Source organism: Lycorma delicatula, chromosome 8 (genome assembly GCF_047948215.1).
Source record: "Lycorma delicatula isolate Av1 chromosome 8, ASM4794821v1, whole genome shotgun sequence".
NCBI lineage: Eukaryota > Metazoa > Arthropoda > Insecta > Hemiptera > Fulgoridae > Lycorma > Lycorma delicatula.
In genome coordinates this window covers 108,884,642-108,907,766 of record NC_134462.1, presented here as the reverse complement: position 1 = coordinate 108,907,766, position 23,125 = coordinate 108,884,642, and the positions used below count along the sequence as shown (strand labels likewise).

Genomic DNA, 23,125 nt, shown 5'->3' with positions numbered 1-23,125 from the left:
ACTATTATAATTTATTTAATTTCTATTTACTTAATTTTATACTAAACTTATAACCTTTTAATTCCTCACCAAAATTTTAATATAATAAAACCTATGAAAACAATGATATACCAAACAATAACTACCATATTATTAAAATAATTTAATAAGTAAAATACATAACTTGAACAAATCTCTACCACTTCAAAACGTTAACAAAACTGCTTGCCTTATTCTCTGTCAACGTCCGACAAACACTGGATTCCCTCAATTATATCCGAGTCTTCATCACTCCCAGAAGTTGGCGTTGACAACGTATCATCTCCAACATTAATTCATGAACTTTAACATCGAGAAAACTATCTAAGTTCCACATCTTCTTTTCTTCTTCAGTAACATGCTTCACGCACTATTTCAACTTATCAGTTGATACCTCGTTCACGCCTTTATCAAGCAGGATTTTAACGGCTTTCATTTTATATGTATCATTATTTCGTGCAACATAACCTTTTACTTGGCTCCAAACTAACTCATTCGGATTAAGGTTACAGTGATAAGAGGGAAGCCTTAACACCGTATGACCTTTCGTTTCAGCCAAATCAACGATTAAAAATTTGTTAAATTTGTCACGTTTGTGTTTTACATGTTCAAGGAGTTCTGATTTTAAACTGTTTTCTCCAAAGTGGATATTTTTTTGATTGCAGTGATAAAGCAATTTCATGTTTGATCTATTTGGAATATTTTCCAATTTTACAATATGGTACGGAGCATTGTCAGATACAACAATTCAAAAACGAGTAATCCCCCTCTAAAAATCCATTTTCATTGCCAATATGTACCACAATTAATCGCTTTCCTTTATTTTTTGGTGGCCCTGCTTAATCCTGACAGAAATGCTGTTTTTACCGATGTAACTGTCGTATTGTTGAAGTGGTGTGGCCTTCATTTACCCACGTCTCATCAAAATAGGATATATTTCTACCCGTTTTATTAAAATTTGCTATTTTTTTAAAAATAATTACACTGCCAAATTATGATTTCTTCTCGATCAACAATTACACTTTTTTTACTTATTTTAATAAATTTAAAATCCACCGACAACAGTAATTGTATAAACTAGTGCGTCCAATCTTTGGTAAACTTGTCACCGTTTATCACACCCAACAGTTTTTTCATTTCGAAAAAAGAAATTATGTACAGTTAATCTTATAACATTTTTATCAAATTCATCCCGTTTTCCTAACACAGGTTTTCCACGTTTTCTATTTTTAACAGGAGTTCTACCTTTCCTTTCCTATCTATTTCATTCCGTAATCTGTTAATACTACTAACCGACACACCAGTTAATTCAGAAATAAGTTTCACTACTTCCTTTTTAACCAACGAAGGATTTTTCTCTAGCAGTTGACTGAATACGTTCACAACCATTTTTTATTTTCATCACTTCGCAAATTTTTCCCTTTTGTGTGCGTATTAAAAGATGTTCCTAAATTATCAGCCGTATCGATAAACTATACTAATATACACACATACAACTATCACACTATCAAATCTCTCAATAATCACACAATAACCAAAATATACACACATAGTCACGCGTACAAAAAACGTACTGAAACACAGAACTACAATTAAAAGAAGATAAAAATATCCAGTATGGAATAAGAGAATTTATAGTGTTATTTTGAAGTCAGTGAAAAACAACGATGTTTTGTTTTTACAAACAACCGGTAGTAACATCAGCTCGGTGCGTACTAGTGTGCCGTATAAACACACATATAAACAGACACTACCACAATCCCAGTTTGTTTATTTCATATCCCTAAGAATGAACAGATTATAGATAAGGTGATTGTTTCTTAATTGCCTCAGTCTTTCTGTAATAATCACGTCGTAAAAAAACAATACTGTGGTTCTGTAAATTGATAAATTTAAGTTCGGCTTATATTATTACACAATAAATATATACTGGTCATACAACATTAACCTCTATGTTTATCCGTACTATTACATCCTATCAAGCTCTATACACGTTGGTTATCAAATGCTAATTATAAGCAAGGTAGGTTGTGATAAAGAAATAGAATCTAATGGCAAGTAAAATTCTCTTTGATTAGTTAAGATAGCGTAAAAAATTAAGTCAAAATTTTCAACAATGAATAATTACTGCATAAAGCATCTACTCTATACGATTATTTTTTTATTCTGATCGGTACATAAAAATATACTACGCAAATCCCGTAAGTAATGAATAGATGTGCTACTCCTTGGATAAAAAAAAAATAATTGCCCCGGCATCTGTCTGAATAGATCACGGAACCTATAATAAAACTTTGATAGGAGCAACATTCCAAAAGAAATATAATTAATTATATCGCAAAAAAAATGGCCAAAGTGCACGTTGATAATTTAAAGCCAGATAAACTAAACAAATAGATTAAATATTTGAAGAACTAAATAAATAAAATTAAGAAAAATAAATAACATCACAGATAGCGCGTAAAGTAAAATAACTGAAAATATATTTATATAGACGTTAAATGGAATTGCTGAAAATTCAGGATTTTTTTTTAATTAAATTTTTTTATAAACTTAACTAGTTTTCTGTAAAAGAAAATATATCTCTTTATAAAAATAAATTTATAAGAGCATCTTTCAAATAGTAAGCATAGTAAGACCTTTTGTAAGCCGTAGTATAGTACTGAGTTGACAAAAAACAGTGTAGTTGTCTACTTTGATATAGGTGAATATCGATATTTTTTTTTAGAGTAAGTAACAATTATTTTCAGCAAAAATTGTACATTTATAAATATAAACACAGGGATAAGTTAACGTTTTTAATTTTCTAAATATTAAATAATTAATAATGATGACAAGTTTAGCGTTATATTAAGAAGTTTCTAAGCGAAAACGGTACGGTTTAATTTTTTGCAAGGGAATACAATTTGATCATCCCGTGAGAATCTGCCATTAAACAAACAAAAGGACCAAAAATTTCAGACTACGGGCAACAGAAATAGTATTTTTATTGTTAATTGGAGATTCTATTCACGCGACTGCATTGAAAAGAAAAACAAAAAAAAAACGGAATATCTACGAAACATACAGATGATGACAAATTTAGTATTTAGGATTAGATACAGAAATGTACATTTATGATTAAGTGTTATAAATATTTTCCTTGAAAATGAATTGCTATCGGCTTAACTTATACAAGAAAACTGCGTCATAAAGATGTTACGCGTGTTTGTATATACACAAATATTCAAGATATCATAAACAAAATGATTAAAGTTGAGTCGCCCCCGAAAACGGCTCAGCTTTTCTTATGAATGACAATTACACCGTGGCAAGGTTATTATGAATTAATTAATTTTTCCCGTCTTCATCTACAATGATCTGAATATACTTTTACATATTAATGTACCTACAAGCAACATTCAAATCCTAAATAAATTAATATATCAATCATCCTATATCTCAGGGAAAGCGTCTCTGATTAAAGTCGCTTGTACTTCAGATAAATCAAAGTAATAACAAAAACTGGGGTACTTTTTCGTTTCTCCCCCTCCAAAAGTTTGCAAGTTTTTCATCTGGAAATAACTCAAAACAGCAGGAAATATTGATATTAACAATAACCAGGTTGGAGAAATAACCCGATATAACCATTTTTATAACAATTTATATTTATTTATTTTATAAATATAATCTAACCAAACATAACCTATACTCGCTTCGCTCGCTAACTTTGACTAATTAACGGTAATATTTTGAATATTTAAATAAATTCAGTAATTATTGCAATTATGTATTATTTAAATACTCAAAACATTAGTGTTAATTAGTCGAGATTAGCGAGCGAAGTTTAAGTTTGGTTAGATTATATTTATAATTATAAGCAATCATGCTTATTTTTTTAATATGTAAAATATATTAATACGGAGAATGTTTAAAATGAGCGGTATAAAACAGCACGTTAGTGAGTTATCGGGTTATTGGGTTAGTTTTCCAACCTGGTTACTGTTAATATCAATATTTCCTTCTATTTTGAGTTATTTTCTTGCGAAAAACTTGCCAGCGTTTGGGGGGGGAGAAACAAAAAAGTACCAAAAGGAAGGGGAATATTACATTCCTTTAAGACGAAGAGGGAATAGTGTACAGCGACATTTTTGAGTACATTAATACAGAGCTTCGTAAAAAAAAAATGGCAGGGTTTCAGCAGCTCAGAACGAAACGCTACGGACATTTTGAAAAATTGTTTATAGCACTGAAAACTTTCACCCAAAGAGTTTGTGTCACAACCATTTTAACTTCTACATCGACATTTGTATTGTTAATGATGTATACTTACTTTTCTAATATTTTCTGTTCAAGAAGAAGTACAGGGGTGTTTTTGGCACGACGAACCTGAAGTCACGAATTTTAGTTCAACGTACATTTTGACGTAAGTATGAAAAGAAAACCGTCGTATGAAAGCAACGTATGACGCTGGTTCAATCGATTCAAAAAAGCAGGATATGTTCTCAAACAGCAATCGTTTGATAGCCCATCCATCAGTATCTGAAGAAAGCGTCTAATAAATTTACGATATGCAATCACAATTCCGAATATATCTATTACTCGACGAAGCCTCGCGTTACAAATTCAAAAAACAATCGTTCATAAAGTAATTAATCTAAACAAGCTTGCTTTTTTGCCCGTACTTTCGACGCTAAATAACGGTCAATTTAACTTGCGAAACATTTTGTAAAATATTGTATGTTTTCTCGATTATGAAATTTTTTTCTTCTAAAATTCATAAAATTTAATAATTATTAGTTAAAAGAAGAAAATTATTTCTGTTATATGGTCAAAATTCGTTATATGCCCACAACGGTTAAACATTTTTCTGTAGACTAGATACTTTGTTAATTAATGTGTTTTAGTTATTCTAATAATTGACTTTAGAGTAATAATTTCAAACTATTTCGGTTCGGGTTGTTATCTTATCTACCTTAGTCATTCATTGATAACAGTAGGTCTACGTTCGCCGCGCGTCGTAAACGGTCAACCTTAGTAATAATAACGATTCAGTTTTAAGCTTATTACTTAGTTCTGTGTCAGTGCTTGTTGTGTCTTAACCATGGATTTGCCTACTAATATTTTTGAACTGTACGAGTTGTACAAATCTAAAGAAAGGTGTGCCGACTTTTTCCAAAGAGTAAATCTTTTACCTAACGGAAAACAGTGAGACAACGGTCATGAAATGACTCATAGCATAACTAATAGTCGTGAAAGGTGGCGTTGTGCAAAAAATTTGTACCGACAGGATGTCCAACTGCGTTCTAAAATTTGGCTGTTCCATTCAAAGTTGGGGTATGATAAAATTTTGATGTTTATCTATTGTTGGAGCCATAAGCTTACGTCTCAAGAGTTCTATAAACTTGAACCGGACATTAACCACAACACAGCTGTATATTGGAATAACTATTTGCGAGAGGTATGTTCTGCAAAATTACTAGCTAGTATTAGGTAGTCCTGGTCTAACTGCTGAGACTGATGAATCTGTATTTGCTACAAGTAAGTACAACGTCGGTCGAGTACTAAAACAACAACGGGTATTTGTCGGGAAACCAAAGAGTGTTTCTTGTAGCTGTTGAAAACAGATCTCCTGCTTCACTTATGCCTATAACAATTGAAAGTATTGCACCACGACCACCAATCATGTCGGATTAATGGAAATCCTACAACAGAATCAGAACCGCTAATAAAGAGTACGATCACCAAACAGTCGACCATAGTCAAAATTTTATTGCTCCGGTAACAGGCATACACACCAATGCAGTGATGTGGGGAGTGGCTAAATGAAGTTTTAGGCGCCGTTTTGGTAATCATTTACAGATCTGTGCGAATTCATGTGGCGTAAACGACTTTCTAGCATGAGCAAACCCATTTGAGACAATCCTTCCAAGATATAGCTGGTTACTGGCCACCTAAAATAAATGGTCTAATATTGTATACACAACATGTTTTTTGGTACAGTTGTTATAATATACAAAAACTAACCAAAGCTGGTTTTTTTTAATCATTTAAAACCTTTTGCAATTGTCCCTTAACAGTAAAAGTCTATAGAAAAATGTTTAAGCGTTGTGGGCATATAACGAATTTTGACCCTGTTATATCAGAATATGTAAGTAATGAAACATCTTTACAAAATATTAATCATTATGATATGACATTTATATTATATTTTTAATTCATTCAAGAAAAAATGATAACAAAGTACCACTTTTTTTAAGCAATATGAATAGTGAATCAGTTTCAAATGAAAAATCGGCATACTTTAATCAATTAAGAATCAAATACTACTTGTTTTACTATTACTTTACGGAACGATTGATTTGGTAAAAGTTTTCCATTATCGATTAAAAATAAAGCAAATTTTTAAAAACAACAATTTAGCTAAAACAACAGGTAAATTAATAAAGCAAATATGGCTAAAAATGTAAAAAAAAACCTGTGCAGTAGATCAAACAAAATGATAACATATGTTATCAAATAAATGGCAAGTTTAAAAAAAGAACGTACTGAAAAAGAGTGATCGCAGAAGATAACGACCAGTATAACGAAAGTTAGATATCTTTTTACCTTCAAATTAAACATAGCTATCCATTCTTCATTACCTGAGTGTAGGTGGTATGAAAATACCGTGCGGTTTAGGTTACGTTCGCTATTGTTACTGTTACATAACTACAGATCTTTCAGAGCTTGCTGTTTATTTATATATGTAATATTATAAGTTTAAAAACCGGTTTAATGGAAGCGAAACGAAATGTTAGAAAAATAGAATAAAAGAGGGAGGTCTGTGAACAGTGCATACACTTAATAAATAATAACTTGATACCAACCTACCGACTTAAGTAAATGTGAATAAAAAAAAACCGTCAAAATCGTTCTATGTAAACAACAAACACAAATTTGCAAACAGCTGAACGAGTTACAGTGAAAAATAATAGATTTACCATTTTAATGATAAAATATAATATATATAAATAAACATAATATAATGATTGAAAATAATAGTTCCACAATTTTAAGTCAAGCACATTTATTTAACTTAAGTAGAGATTTTCATGTGCAAATTATAATACAATGTATAAATACGGAGTGTTCCGGGACGTACTAAGCGAACTTCAGAAACCGATTCAGGACACCAAAATGAGCAAAAACGTTCATATCGAAGTAAAGTCCTATTTTTCTTTGTTTTCCTTCTGAACGCCATTTTGTGATTTTCAACAAAAAGATTATTTCTCAGGAACGGGTAAACTTACTTAAATGAAATTTGGCAAATCTAAGACCGATGTTTTATTCTAAAAATTAAAAGTTTTGAAAATAATAATTTTTTCCCCGTTTTTATTTCTTCCAAATTTAATAAAAATTATTAATAATAACAGTAAATTAATAAAAATTAGCGTACTGCCGGATTAATTGTCTGCAATAACTAGATTGTTTGCCAATGGATTTTTACAAATTAGCTGTCATTTTGTGCAAAATATAATGATATTATTTAATAGATTTATATTTAATGACTATTTTAATGATATTTAATAGATGATAGCTTAATAGATTTTGTAATATGTAAAAATTGGATCCAACAAATAATTACAAAAATACTGAAGATTATAAAGTTAAGACGGCCGTCATTTTCAAATTATTCTTTTTAAAAGGTGACGTTTTCATATTTTTCTTAGGCACATTTGTTAATAACTAAAAAATAACAATAGCAAAATCGCACCCCCACCCTAAAAAATGCTCTTAACAAATGCTGAGTTGTGACGTCACAGATGAGCGGCGGTAGAATTAAATAAACGAATAATATTTTTTGTTTTCATGTTTAGTCTCCGGGATTCAGAGGATAAATGAGAATGATATGTATGAGTGTTAAGTGAGGTGTAGTCTTATGCAGTCTCAGGACCACTTCTGAGACGGGTGGTTAATAGAAACCCAATCACAAAAGAACACCGGTATCCACGATCTAGTATTCAAATCCGTATAAAACTGACCGCCTTTACTAGGATTTGAATGTTCGAACTCTCGACTTCGAAATCAGATGATTTGCGAAGACGCGTACACCAACAGACCGACCCGGTGGGGTGGTAAAATTAAATAAATGAATAATATTTAAAGCGCAAAACAGTAACTCCGTGTGTCCGGGTCTCGAACTCGATCGCCCGGTCGATTCGGTACCTGTGCGTTAAGCCTCGCGGCTATACCAGTCTGCCCACCGTACAAGCGAAATTTTTTCTATGTAAATTGTAAAATTACATAAGTTTAGTTAGCGCCGACACCCACGTGAATTAAATACGGTATGCCCGCGCGCTTTAGGTGGAATCATTAAAACCCACCGGGTTGGTCTAGTGGTGAACGCGTCTCCCCAAATCAGCTGATTTAGAAGTCAAGAGTTCTAGCGTTCAAGTCCTAGTAAATTCAGTTATTTTTACGCAGATTTGAATACTAGATCGTGGATACCGGTGTTCTTTGGTGGTTGGGTTTCAATTAACCACACATCTCAGGAATGGTCGACTAAGACTGTACAAGACTACACTTGTTAACTACCTACGGGAACTACCTTAAAGATATTTACCGGAGGTTAAACAGGAAAAAGAAAGAAAGAGTTGGAATCAATGAATTAAATAAACAAAAAAAATATATTTAAATAAAATGATAGGTATTTTAAAATAAGTTGTGTATGTAAGTCGTGCATCAGAAAAAAAGCCGCGTGCCGGGAATGTTCTACAACTGTGTTATCTGCTTTTTAATATATAATAAATACTGTTTATTTTTCAAAAAAAAAAATATATATATATATTATTATTAATTCTTCATTATATATCTATCCATTCAATTTATTCCCTAATATACGCTTATATTTTAGTCAGGATAATATCATGATTTAACGCTCCAAATGATAATCTAATCAAAATTTTACGCCAATGTTTTGTTAAAGATTTTTGATCGTAATTTCATTTTCCAATTTAATTTAAAGAATATATTAAAGTTAACCGTAGTCGAGAAATATTAAGTAAACTTATAAGTTTATCTACAACATAGCGAGTTAGCGTTCAATTTTTAAAATTTAATGAAAATTAGTCAAAATTTTGTTTCACATTATTAAAATAACATTACCGCTTGTATCTTTATAAAATAATACGACCATATTGAATAATAGTGTACGGAGCAATAATTTGCGATACCGCGTGAAACAACTTTCCCGTTTTATAACGACCATTCCCCGCTAAGCCGATGAATGTACCCTTTCCCGTATTTATTACAAAACTTTAACCCTAAACCTTTTTTATATCTAATTTTTGTTCAATATTATAAAATTCAATATAATTACATCAAAAAATACTTTATTAAATAAAAACTCACACCGTATCGTTCGAACAAAAACCACACGACATAGAGAACCATGTTCCTCAAACGTCACCATTAAAAGTAGTATTTAAACGATCGATAAAGAACAGATTAATAAAAAAAAACTTTTTCACCTCCGATCACTTTTAGTCGAACGGTTAACCTGACTTCTAAAAGGATAAGAAAAGTACTTTACACGCAAAAAATTACGGAAGACATCATTTCTAAATCTATTTTTTATGTACCAGTACTATATCGACCGAGAAAGAAAAAAATGGAAAAATCAGAATAATAGTACTCCATCAATTCGGCCTGAAATTCTTGTTACAAATAAAAACCAGGTTGCAATAAATAACCTAATCGCCAATTCTAAAATAAATTCATTTCCAAGTGTTCTCTCAACGATACGTAATTTAGTCGACAGAATGAGTTAATACAATTAAACAAAATAAAAATTAATTTATAAAATTGTAGTTACTCTATTAAAAGCTGTTCGGAATGATAAAAGCCGTGAAAAGGTTAATTAAAATTTTAAACTGTTTACGACAAACTTCTATAATTAATATCATGCAGCGGTGATTTATGTTATAATGCGAATAACTGAATTATCCTCTGACAATTTACTACATTACAACGTGTAAATTAACGGCCATATTCTTGATTCTAGTTCTCTGATCTCTTTCCTTCACCGACTCCGTTCATATATTAATCTATATATGAATGATGATTACAGTAGCGAACAAATTAATCCGAACAAAGGGAATTTTTGTTCCGTGGCAAAATATTTGCTGTTTGGTGTTTCAGGTTATGTTGTTAGTTCATATACAAACAGAATTAGTGGATTTTGTGCTTTATGATTCATTTTCAATTAGTTTTTGGTGACCTTGTGAGTTTCTGTTATAAGTTTGTTATTCGTTTCTAGTTAATAAAATGGATATAATCCCACGAAAGCGGTCAAAAATTGTTGCTCTGTCCCAACACACGCACGCGGACACACAATGACTCAAAGGCAGATTCCTAGTGAGTGTAGTGTAGGTTTTGGTACTGTAAATGAAATCGTGAAAAGGTTTAGGGAAAGAGGTTCCGTCTCTCCAAAGAGAAAAGGAATATGTGGACAGAAAAAGAAAACCACGGTTACTCAGGATCGATTACTAATAAGAAAAGGCAAAATTAATCCGCGAACGTCAGCTGTTGATCTTAATGACTTGAGATCCAGTGGGACTAATGTTTCTGATGTGACAGTTCGTAGAAGATTGCTGGCAGTGGGAAGGATTGCTCGGAAATCTAAAAAGAAGCACTTATTAACACAGGTTATGAAGAGAAAAAGACTTTAACAGGCAAAGGAACATAAAGAATGGACTATTGAGATGTGGAAAAAATTTACTTTTTCAGACGGCACTCACTTCTTTGTCGAAGGGGAGACGGTAACCTAAATTCATAAATCAGCAGATGAAAAGACTACTACGCCAGCACACCTGCAAGAAGCTCCCAAACACCCAGCCAAAAAGATGTTTTGGGGATGTTTTACACATGAAGGACCAGAAGCAGTTATGCCTGTGGATGGGATGATGAGATCAGACCGATACATTTACATATGCCAAAGAAAAGTAATCCCACTTATGCAGAAGAATCCAGAACTCATTTTCCAACAGGACCTTGCACCATGTCACACATCAAAGAAAGCAAAAGCGGTCTTCAAAAACCATTCGAGTGCTTTTGTGGCCAGGGAACTCCCTCGACTTGAATCCAATTGAAAATTTATGGGCCATATTAAAAAAAAGATCTGGGGAAATGAAATGTAGCAGAAAAACTGACCTTATTACTTCAGTGATACAGGTTTGGTTTCGAGATGAAGAAATAAAAAAATCATTGTTCTACCTTACTGGAATTAATGCCAAAGAGGATTAATGAGATAATCAGAAACAAAGGAGGACGGACACATATACTATTAAATTTCAGTAAGTTTGACTGTTAAACATTTTTTTCTTTTAAAAATAGAATTTTGTGCTAAAATACAGCGTTCGGATTAATTTGTTCCCCACTGTATATTAGAGTTGGTCACGAGTAAAAATAATTTTTCATGATGTAAACTTTGCATCGGTCGGTAACACTAATATTTTACAAACATATCGGTGATTATCTCGGAAACTATTACCTACACTATTATAGGCTGGTTTTTCCATTCTGATTGCTGTGATGCAATACTTGTTTTGTTAAGTTTATACTACAAGCATAAACCGAAACGATAATAGATACTATCAGTCAGAGTACATCCTCTGGCATTTGAATGGCTTTAAATTTATGAAGTATTTATTATTCTTCTCAATATTTTATTACACACATAGATGTATATAAGAATACATAAATTTAAAAACGAACAAAAAAAATCAAGTGTTGAAAGCAAATAAGTCGATTTAATAGTAATAAATAATGTTAAAGTTATACAATAATAGGATACATTACCAGATAACGTATACATTTTATAATAATATACGCTTAAATAATAAAAATAAAGAAAAGTTAAAAATACTACAGATTTAAAGATAATAAGGCTAAATTTCTACGTATATAATACTGAAAAAAAGCTACACACTGTAACACATTAACACAAAGACAATTGTTTCAACAAATCAAAATTTAAATTCGGATTGAAAAGGAAGCGTACATAATTGAATAAATATAAAAGTATCATTTAATAATTATAAACACAAATGGCAACAACAGAAGAACTATTTAATAGAATAAAGTGAAACCGCCTGACGTTTAAGGTGGCGCCCTTGACGTAGAAGATATATGCTATTAAATAATAACTTCTATCATTACAATCTTTTTTGTTTATTTAAATATATCAACACCTTTTGAGATGTGTACCGTGGAAGAACAGCCTGCTATGATAAGATTTTTATTTTTCTAAGGTCTAAAACCGGCCGAATGTCACTCGCGGATATTAAAAAAAATTCCTTTCAGCACGCCGAAAGGCGGAGGTAGATTTCACCGGTGTTAAGTAGGGGATAAAAAAGATTTCCACCTTAAAGTTAAGGAAAACTTCAAATTTACCAATCAATATTTGCACGTGGAAAAAAGTTTCACATATTTAGCATCAAGTCCCATCTTCTTATAATTCCAGGAAAGTTTTTAATCATCCCTTGCCGTAAGGGTTAGTCGTATCAAAAATTGTTTCAGACAAACGTTTTAGGTATTTTTAGAGGACGTTAAACCAATTTACACTTTAAACCGATTCGATACTGTGCCTATTAAGGGAGGTATGATTTTTTGTCTTCGAAACCCCATTTTTTCCATCACCTGTGCCAATGGTTGGTGATATCAAAACACTTTACTTAGAAAAGTTTTAGGTTCTTATCCAGAGAATAGTAGGAACTTTAAACGAATTCGATATTTTACATAATAAGAAAGTTATAGCTATATATTTTTTCAAGCCCTCCATTTCCACCGCAATGGTCCGATTCTGCCCATTAACAAACTCGACCGAGATTTTGGATTGTTATGTTTTATGTATCAATTTGAAAGTGATTGGCGCAAAATTACGGTAGTTATCGTGTTCACAAGAGAAAGTGAATATATACATATAAATAATATATATATATATTATTTATATATATATATATAAACTCTTTTGAACTGACAGTGGTTATTGGGTGTGGTGAATGTGAAATTCAAAGATATGTCGAAATTTTCCGGAAGTCGAATAATGGTACCCAATACAATAGGTAGCTTTCTTATGAAATTTACTTAACAATACGGTAAGTTTTGGTTTGCTTTCATTTCTCCCGCTACCACTCCATTCGGTCGCCCTAAAGTATAATACCGAATGTCTGTGCCACAAACGGCAACTGAGCCTCGAACAGTTTAGCGACCAGCATTCTAACATAGCTCCTAGAGCTTACCTAACAGCGTGAGCGGACTAAGGGTGGTAACATACACTATCGGCTTACGTGTCGCAACCGCTCATTTGTCACATATTTGTTAAAATAGGTAGGCCCACTCCGTCAACTACTAAAAATGTATATGACATCCATAATAAAATTTATTTCGTCTAGGCAGCAATTCGCTGGCACACCTAGGTCGCTGAATGCCAGCAAGTACCTGTCCACCATTTTATAGCGTTTGGAGCCATAATTGGCTGTTGGTCAACCATACTCAGGATTAGCTTCCCACGGCAGTGCGGTAAGTCTTTCCCTTAATCAAACTGCGGACGCCGGTTGCGGCTCTTCACACTGACTGCCGCTTGTGAGTGGCCATTTTTCCCCTTGACCTGTAAGTTCCAGGGTGGCCCGGTCTCTGGCCACCCCAAGAGCAGGGCAGTCAAACATCAGGTGTTCATTTGACTGAAACTCCCGGCAGTACGGTAACAGATGTATTAACCGTGCAAATTATTTTGTAAGGTTATCGAACAGTTTAAATTGGACAGAGAACAAGTCCCATCAATTTTCATCGTAGCAGAAGATCGGTGGAAGTTTAGACAACGCTTTTTTTTTTTAATTTACCTTGCGAATAATACAGATGCGTAAAAATGTATGATATCGCTGAAATTTGTAATGCGAGTATTGGCACAGTCCATTTCGATATCCAAAATAACCCTAATTGCCGCAAAACGTGATCGTGGTGGGTTTCGAAACGCTCGACTCAAAATCCCAAAAATACCCGAATTCACATTTGTAGGCTACAGAATTTAAACGACGGTTTTTAACGGAACGTAATGGTTTTTAAGATCGCAAAAATGAATGAATGGACAGTTTTTAAGGTAGCTTGGGTTCATTATTTGATCCGGAATCCTATTTCCGTCCACGTCAAGTATGGAAACATCTAAATTTACCACCAGGAAAAAATTCTAAACCTACGCGTCAGCCGGTAAAGTGATGCTAATAGTGTTTTAACATTATAAAAACCCAATTTCTTGTGATTATTTGAAAAAACAACGTATTATCAATTGTTAGTATTAACATACTAGAAAAGAAAGTGTAACCCTCTATAGAGATTTTTTTTTTTATTCCAAGATCCTTGTTCTCTCTCAAAAGAGTTATTCTTCTGCACGATAACGCCCGCCCCGATACCAACCGAAAGACACGGGAAGCTATTCAAAAATCGAGTCGGGATGTGTTATCACATCTACTTTACAGTTCCGATCTCCTCGCACGAATTTTGGTCGTTTGATCTTCTCAAACAGTTTTTACGCGGCGACAAGAAACAAATCAAGAATGCCATTTAGTTACCGTACAGAATTCTAAACAAGGTAAACAATATTTTACTGCTGGAGTAAAAGACTAAGAAAAAAAGGGAAAAGTCCCTAAATTTAGCCTAGAATTGCATAAATAATAATTTTTCTACAGTAATTTGTCTCTAATTATTCAACAATCCACTTACACTGCTAATCTGTTTATATTCGAATAAATTCATATATCATTAATATAATATTAATTATAATATACTATTAATTATAATAACAGTAATTCAGGCATGATTCATCTGAAAGAGTTTTCTTTTTTTATTATCAATCTTATTAAATTAACTAATAACTGTTTACATAAAATTGTATAACTATATATATATATATATATATAATTATATAAAAGCCCATCGGACAGGTCTAGCGGTTAACTGGTCGTCGCAAATCAGTTGGTTAACAGGTGATTTTTGAAGTAGAAAGTTCTGAAGTCCGAATCCTAGTAAATATTAGTTGCTTTTTTACGGATTTGAATACCAGTCAGTGGATACCGGTGTACTTTGGTGTTTAGGTTCAATTAACCACATGTTTCACGAATGATCGGCCTGAAACTGTACAAAACTTCACCTCTTTACATTGGGCTTCGGGTTGCTTGTTGTTCACTAATTGAACAGATTACAACGTATACTTTAGGAATAAAAATATATTTATATATATAAAGAGAGGTAACATACTTAATATTTAATAATGTGTAGCTAAATTGGGTAATTGTGGGCCTGAACGTCCTCAACCTTAATCTTTTTCGAATTGAAGTATGTTGAAAAATATGTTGTATAATTAATAAAGATTCAAGTTTCAAAAGTCGGCTGAATGAAATTACCTCATTATTCATCCTCAGAATCTGTAATGGCAGTAGCGTTGTTGGGCAACTCCATCATAGTCAGGATACAATGAAGCAAGACTGAACCATAAATGATGTACTCGGGTCTTATAGTCCCTGTATTTTCTTTTGAAAAAGAACTCTGCGAGATGCCCGTACAAGTGGTGCTTAATATTTCCTAACGAGGAACGTTTGAACGCACTTCTCGCCACGCACGCTCGATTGTCTGTGTATGAGCTCCCGTGTCCGGTTGTATGAAATTATATTTGTGGTTCATCGCTAAATGTTGGTAGCCCTCGTGTTGCAAACAATTATGTCTTCCAGCAATCGCTAACGATTATTTTACCAGGAAGAATATACTTTTGTATGATATGCAATAAGGTGGCCTGTGTGATAGCCGGTGTAGCTAACTCTACAAGGTATTATACTGTTAAAAGTAAAAATAAAAAAGATCGGAAACAGTAATTTGGATTTACAGGGTGTACAAAAAAATGAATATTTGTTATACGGGACCCCTACTGAAATCCAATTGTTTGCATACATAAAAATAACATCACCTACACGTATAACTTATTGTATATAATTTTTATTTTTAACGTTATTCAGACGAGGTTAGCGAGCGAAGCCAGCGTAGGTTATATTTGATTAGATTATTTTGATTCCATGTAATGACGTATCGCGCACTATATCAATATGACCTTAACAAAACGTAATCTGCGCTCGCTTCGCTCGCTAACTTCGTCTAATTAACGTTAAATACACATATTTTTAGGTATTTAGGTGGCCAGTAGGCACTGTATTCTGACTGTATGATGGAATTGCCCAAACAGCTGATAACAACGCTACTGCCGTTACAGATTCGGACGAAGAATAATGAGGTAATTTCATTCTTCCGACTTTTGAAACTTGTATTTTTATTAAATATATAGCATATTTTTCAAAATACTTCAATTTGAAAAAGATTAAGGTTGAGGACGTTCAGGCTCACAACTACCCTAAATTGTTATCATGAACGTAACTGTACGAGATACACGGAAAGTTGGAAGTTTATTGAACAACGCACAAGATTTTAAATGAAAAAAAATAATCACAGCTAAAAATAAGTATTCCCTAAGATTGGTTTTTAGTAACCGTTATTATAAGAGAAACAGAAAATAACTCCGACCGAGTTTTACAAATTAATAAAAAGGGTAATGATGGTTATAACACAACAAATTATTATGTAAATGATAAAAGTAAATCTAAACTAAAAAATTTTACCTATTTTATAGAATGTCAGACCTTACATAAAAACTTGATCAGATGATGGTTTCACACGCCACGCCTATGTAACAAGATATACATATATATAGAATGGCTTAAATTACGAATACTTTCGTGAAATTAAAACTATAACCGTTATTCCATAAGAACGATTCAACAAGTAATAAAAGACGAGACTCTGCAATAAATAAGCGAAGTAATACACCCCCAACACTCTAGTGTTTTCTGTTTAAATTATAAAAAAAAAAAAAAAAAACTAAATACTCTTATGAACAATAAAAAAAAGCCTACTTAATGCCCCGATAATAAAATTAAGTTCAGAGTAAAACTAATCTTTAATTACCAAATTCAACAAGAAAAACAGAAGATTCTCTTCAGTTGCAATCGTTCAATATCTCAATGACTAATCTTTAAGATGGGATTTTTCATATACGAGTTTTTAAAAATGTTTGACAGGGTAATAGACTATTGATTTTTTGATTCCAGTTTCTTATGTAACGTAATCATAAAAGAAAAATACATGTTTACTCATTTTTTAGCCGTACAAAATAAGCAGGTAGTTCTGACTTTTTAAGTAAAATTTAATTATAATTAGCTATTTTTAACCAATTTAAATTGTTACTCTTAATTAAACTGTTACAGTTAATTGAAACAGTTCAACTTTTAAACTGTTTTCAGTTTATTATTTTTTTTAAACAGTTTAATAGTATTTATACTATTAAAATGTTGAGAAAAAAAATTATTAACTGTAAGAATTTTCATAAATAAAATAGTATAATTGAAATGAAGTTGGTAAACGGTAATTAAAATTATAATAATATTAACGGAAATAATAATTACCACAGAAGAAAGCATTTGAATACCGTTAACAAGATAGATTTATTTATATCTAAAACGAGAGTAATAGTAATCATTAAACAATCATTATCAGTAAACAATAAGGAAATCGAATAAACATAAATATATTTATCTTTATAACATAAAAGAATGATAACTGATAAACTAATAATGCTAATTGGCAATTAAAAAAAAAACATATGGAATTTGGTAAAATGGCTATTTCTATAAATTTATAGAAATAAAAACAACTGTTTACCAAAAAGTAAGAATTGTTAGGCAATCGAAATCGAGAGCGTAAATCTAACTTAAGCCTGAATCATTTAAACCTTCAAATCAAATAGCACACGAACACTTAATGCAGATTCCTTATGTAAACCCACCGAGTTGGTCTAGCGGTGAACGCGTCTTCCCAAATCAGCTGATTTGGAAGTGGAGAGTTCCAGCGTTCAAGTCCTAGTAAAGTCAGTTATTTTTACACGGATTTGAATACTAGATCGTGGATACCGGTGTTCTTTAGACACCGGTTTTACCACACATCTCAGGAATGGTCGAACTGAGACTGCACTTCAAGACTACACTTCATTAACACTCGTACGTATCATATTCATTCATCCTCTGAAGTATTATTTGAAAGGTAATTACCGGAGGCTAAACAGGAAAAAGGAACAAGGTTCCTTATGTAGCTAGTACTGTATAAGAAAGGTAGAAAAAACATGAACCAACGAATCAGAAATACATCACAACCCGTGAATAAAATTTTAAAAAGTGGATAACCACTAACGTTCTTATATCTGTAAACTATTCCGATAAGATATTAAATAGATTTGAAATTGTAAAGGGTTATTAAGTTCCCGAAAGTTATTAAAAGATGAAGTTTCTGCATCATTATCGATATAGTAAGGTTTTTGTAAAATGTAATTTCTATTTATTATGGAAATTTTAAAAATAAAATGGCCTCCTCTTCGATTAAACAGAATTTATTATTTTTTATTTTAAATAAAATGTTATGCAATATTACTTATACTGTATTCAGCTAGCTTGTGGAGTGAAGAATAAATAAAAGTTGCATTTGTGTTAGTGATTTTATCACGTTTCTGTCGAGTCACGTCTCTTCCATCATTGCTGATTGACAACGCGGCATTATCTATATAAAACACGATTTATTACTTGTATTACAGGAGATGCTTATTAATCGGCCGCCTGAACACCTGTACACACAGTTTGTTTACTTCAACTCCACAAGCTAAACCCACAGAGTTGATCTAGTGGTGTGAACGCGTCCTCCCAGATTTTGAAGTCTATTGTTCCAACGTTCTATTCCTAATAAAGGCAGTTATTTTTACACGGATTTGAATATTAGATCGTGGACACCGGTGTTCTATGGTAGTTTGGTTTCAATTGACCACACATCTCAGGAATGGTCGAACTGAGACTGTACAAGACTACACTTCATTTACACTCATACATATTATCCTCATTTAACCTCTGAAGTAATACCTGAAGGCTAAATACGAAAAAGAAAAAAAACTCTATAAGCTATAAACTACATTTGGTATAGATTGCATTCAGGTCATCACAAGGTAGGCGCGGTAGGGGAATAACTAATTTACACTTCCATTCCTGAATATTTCAACAAATTTTCTTACTATCAAGTTACACTATATATCCGGTCATCTCGTAGAAGCAAGCGGTAAAGAGATTTGAAAATAAGTGACATAAATCTTTTGTTTAGAATCTTTTTACAAAATTTAATAAAATATAGCGATATATTTTTAATCTGATTGACAGAATTAAACATATTTCGTTTCCGAATAATAAATAAGATGACATTCGTGAATCGCTACAAACGAAACGCACGCGATCCTGAGATACTTATATGAGGTTTCTTAAGGTAATCTCATCTTCTCTTTCAAATATTTTTTTCTAAATTCGTTTCATCTAATAAAAAATCTTATTTAATTAAAAATATAAGCTTAAAAGTTTTTCGATATGAATTAATTATAGGTCTAATCTTTCAGTAAAAGCAGCCTAGCAAATTTCTTTAAAACAGAAATCACAACAGATTTCAAAGATCGATTGAAAATCAATCGAGATCAATTATAGAAAAATAAACATCTCCACTCGATTTAAATATTTAGGAGAAATAATCAGTAAAAACGAGACAGAGAAAGCACCTTTGGAAATCTGGAAATTCAAATTATAAAAATTATATCTCCACCGAAGAAAAAAAATAAAAAGAATCTTTCCATAAACACAAACTTTTGACATGACAATACTGTAATCAAACAAGTAATCTTATGCGGAAATGAAAGAGAAAATCTGACTCGCCTAGAAAACTTCTCAAAGTCGAAAGGAATCCGAAGGAAATCTAAGGTCCCAGAAAAACAAAAGAAGGAAACAGATTAACATAAGGAGATTTATAAAATCCAAGATTTTGAAACGGCAATGAGAAAAGAAAAAGATTAAAATTTGTCGGCTACACGATCAAAATGAATTCAAACAGGATACATAAAGCAGACGAAAGAATTGAATTTCATACCCTAAGAATAAAAGAGAAGGACAGTTTGGATAGAATGAAATTTAAAGAAATAATTTATAACGCAAAGGTTCTTATGGATGAAAGAAGAATGAGAACCAAAGAATAAAAACGAGTTCACTCCGAGAAAGTTAAGGAAATGTGGAAAATAAGAAAAAATAAAAAAAAATAAATGATATTGACACGGTCCGTAGTAGACCGCTTCCAAAAAAAATCAATACCAATTAATGAAAATAATAACAATCAAATCTATTTCCAAAAACTCTTGATCCTCTTTATTTAAACATTAAAAGTTAGAGTTCAAATTCTAATATGAATTACCCAATAAATTCAAATCGGTTAAAATAACTGACAAAAATGATGTAACCCTAATATTTCATTACAATTTTCTGAAATTCATTTCCAAGGAAGACAAAATGATAGCGAGTGCCGAACCGCTGATAAGACAACTACAGCAGTCAGAATACAATATTACAGCACTGTGTTGACTTAAATCTTCATAATAAAAGCCACCTACTTGAAAACAAAACATCTGTTTTAGTATAATTTATTGTAAATCGGCTACTCCTCATTCAAAGTTTAATTTAAAAATATCTTTTTTTTTAAATTCAATACACACCTACATCTTGAATAGACACGAGAGTGAATACACACGCCTACTATATTTTATAGCTTGCAGTATTTATTTTGTAGATTGCCCTAATTATTTCATACACTCGACGTTTTATCGCAAGTTCACAGAATTAGAGATACACTAGCAATAATGCAAACCGTAATAATACTTTTTTCCATAAAATTAACCAATTTAATCAATTTCTGAAGGTGTTTAACACTGCCTTCTAACTTATATCATGTTAACAAAAAATTAAGAGAAAAAATGGCATTGTTTTATTACCAAATTACTGAATAATGTTCATATTATTGAATGAAACACATAGCCTTGTAATAATTAAAAGTTTAAAATTAAAATTCATGCCGGTAAACTAACACGAAGTTTTAAAAAAAAAAAATAAAACAGGATTACATCTAGTGCTCTAAAAATAAAAAATATTTTGAAATTATGATACTCTTCAATATATACCCCATTTAAGAGCATTACGGAGCTTACAAATCTAAAAATAATAACCCACCGGGTTGGTCTAGTGGTGAACGCTTCTTCCCAAATCAGCCGATTTGGACGTCGAGAATTCCAGCTTTTAATTCATAGTAAAGGCATTTTATTTTATACGGATTTGAATACTAGATCGTGGATACCGGTGTTCTTTGGTGGTCGGGTTTCAGTTAATCACACATCTCAGGAACGGTCAACCCGAGACTGTACAAGACAACTTCATTTACACTCCATACACATATGATCCTCATTCAGCCTCTGAAGTAATACCTGAACGGTAATTTCCAGAGACTAAACAAGAAAAGAAAGAGAAATCTAAACACAATTAAAAAAACGCAAGTAAAAAAACTGGAAAAGATCTACAACAGATTTACAATTAAACAAGGCTTAATATTTGACAGAAACAATTTCAGAAAGAAAATTAAAGAATTTAAAGGTTTCCACAAAGAAAACTTTCCAAAGAACATCTAAAGGAATAAATAATCAAAAGAAAGACCTTCTTTGAACGTACGAGAACACAGCAGAAAAACCAAAACAGCACAAAAAGAAATAGTTATAGTCTCGTGGACTACAGCTCGCCGGCAATGAAGAAAAAATACGGACAAACCAACGGCTATTAATTACTACCGAGCATGAGATAAGGATATATTTAATTAAGATAAGATATACAATTTAATTTTTTGTAAAAATAAATAATTTTTTTGAAGTTTAGCATCAAAGTAGTTTCAATATCAGATAAACAGCCAAACGCAGGCTGCACATTTCGTTTATAAATTCATTACTATATAATGATACAAAAAAAAAAAAAAAATATATATATATATATATATATATATCTTTAGAACGTTTGTTTAATCATAACACATGACTTTTCGTTAAAACAAGAACTTCTACTAAAATATTAGCTGTTTTCCACTAGTCAGAAAGAAGTCATCGAAACGATGCATTTTGATCGTAACGCTTCAACAAACGTAAAAAAAATAGGAGTGTCGACACAACAGCAACTTCATGTTTAAAAGTCAGTTAAAAAAAACGAAAATAAACGTCTACAAAATTAAGTTTATAATCAAGGCATAACGCAAGAATTTTAAATATTTGAAATTATTTATATAAACTACTGTAAACGCGGACGTAATTAGAAATAAAAAAGACTAGATGAGGTATTAATATATTTTTAAAAATGAACGTTTACGATATAAAAAGTAAATGATAAATCCAAATGATAATATCGATAAAAAACTATTAAATACAAATTAATAGATCATAATCTAACTTGTACGTTCTCATAAAGCGGCAAAAATAATGTAACTATGTAGTTAAAAGAAAAAAAAAAATAATTTTAATCGGAATTCCCGTATATGTTATGTAACTTATTTAAAAAAAGTAGGTAAAACTTCAATTTACAGGAAGAAATATTAAAAATAAATAAGATACGTACAGTACTTTTCAGTTAAAGCTGGAAGAATAACTTGTTCATGACATATTAATATTTATAACCAATTCACGTACATAAACAAATATAAAACTCAAAATTAAACAATTACACGACCGCAAAAGTATAAACACATTAAAAACAAACACTTAACACTAAGACCGCATTACGAAACAGGATCGGAACATACTAACAGCACAACAGACCCGCAACGGAAAGCGAACTGAGTATTTGGTGAAACAGCACTACAGTAATAACACAAGCAGCAAGCGAGCTCTGGCAGTTGGCATCATCATTCTATAGGAAACGTAGAGGGAGGTAAAATCAGTCACGTGACCGCTATATACGCGACAACTCTCACTCGTACCACTTAATTTTAATTCCTAGCCTGTCAGTCAACTCTCTTCAAAAAACGTGTAAGACCTAAATGTTATTGTATTACATTTATTATTATTTATCCATATCCGTATAAATAAAAATATAACAGTTCTTTTGTTTAAAACCTT

General features: G+C 31.7%; 1 protein-coding gene across 2 annotated transcripts in view; it reads right to left on the bottom strand.

Moving 5' to 3' along the window:
- The window catches only part of Glut1 (Glucose transporter 1), a 205,386-nt gene extending 182,504 nt beyond the window's left edge, over nucleotides 1–22,882 (bottom strand). For both annotated transcript variants that reach the window (XM_075372491.1, XM_075372493.1), the window contains exon 1: nucleotides 22,626–22,882. The gene's annotated coding sequence lies outside the window, so the exon portion shown is untranslated. The remainder of the gene's footprint in view (nucleotides 1–22,625) is intronic.
- Nucleotides 22,883–23,125: the final 243 nt, after the last annotated feature.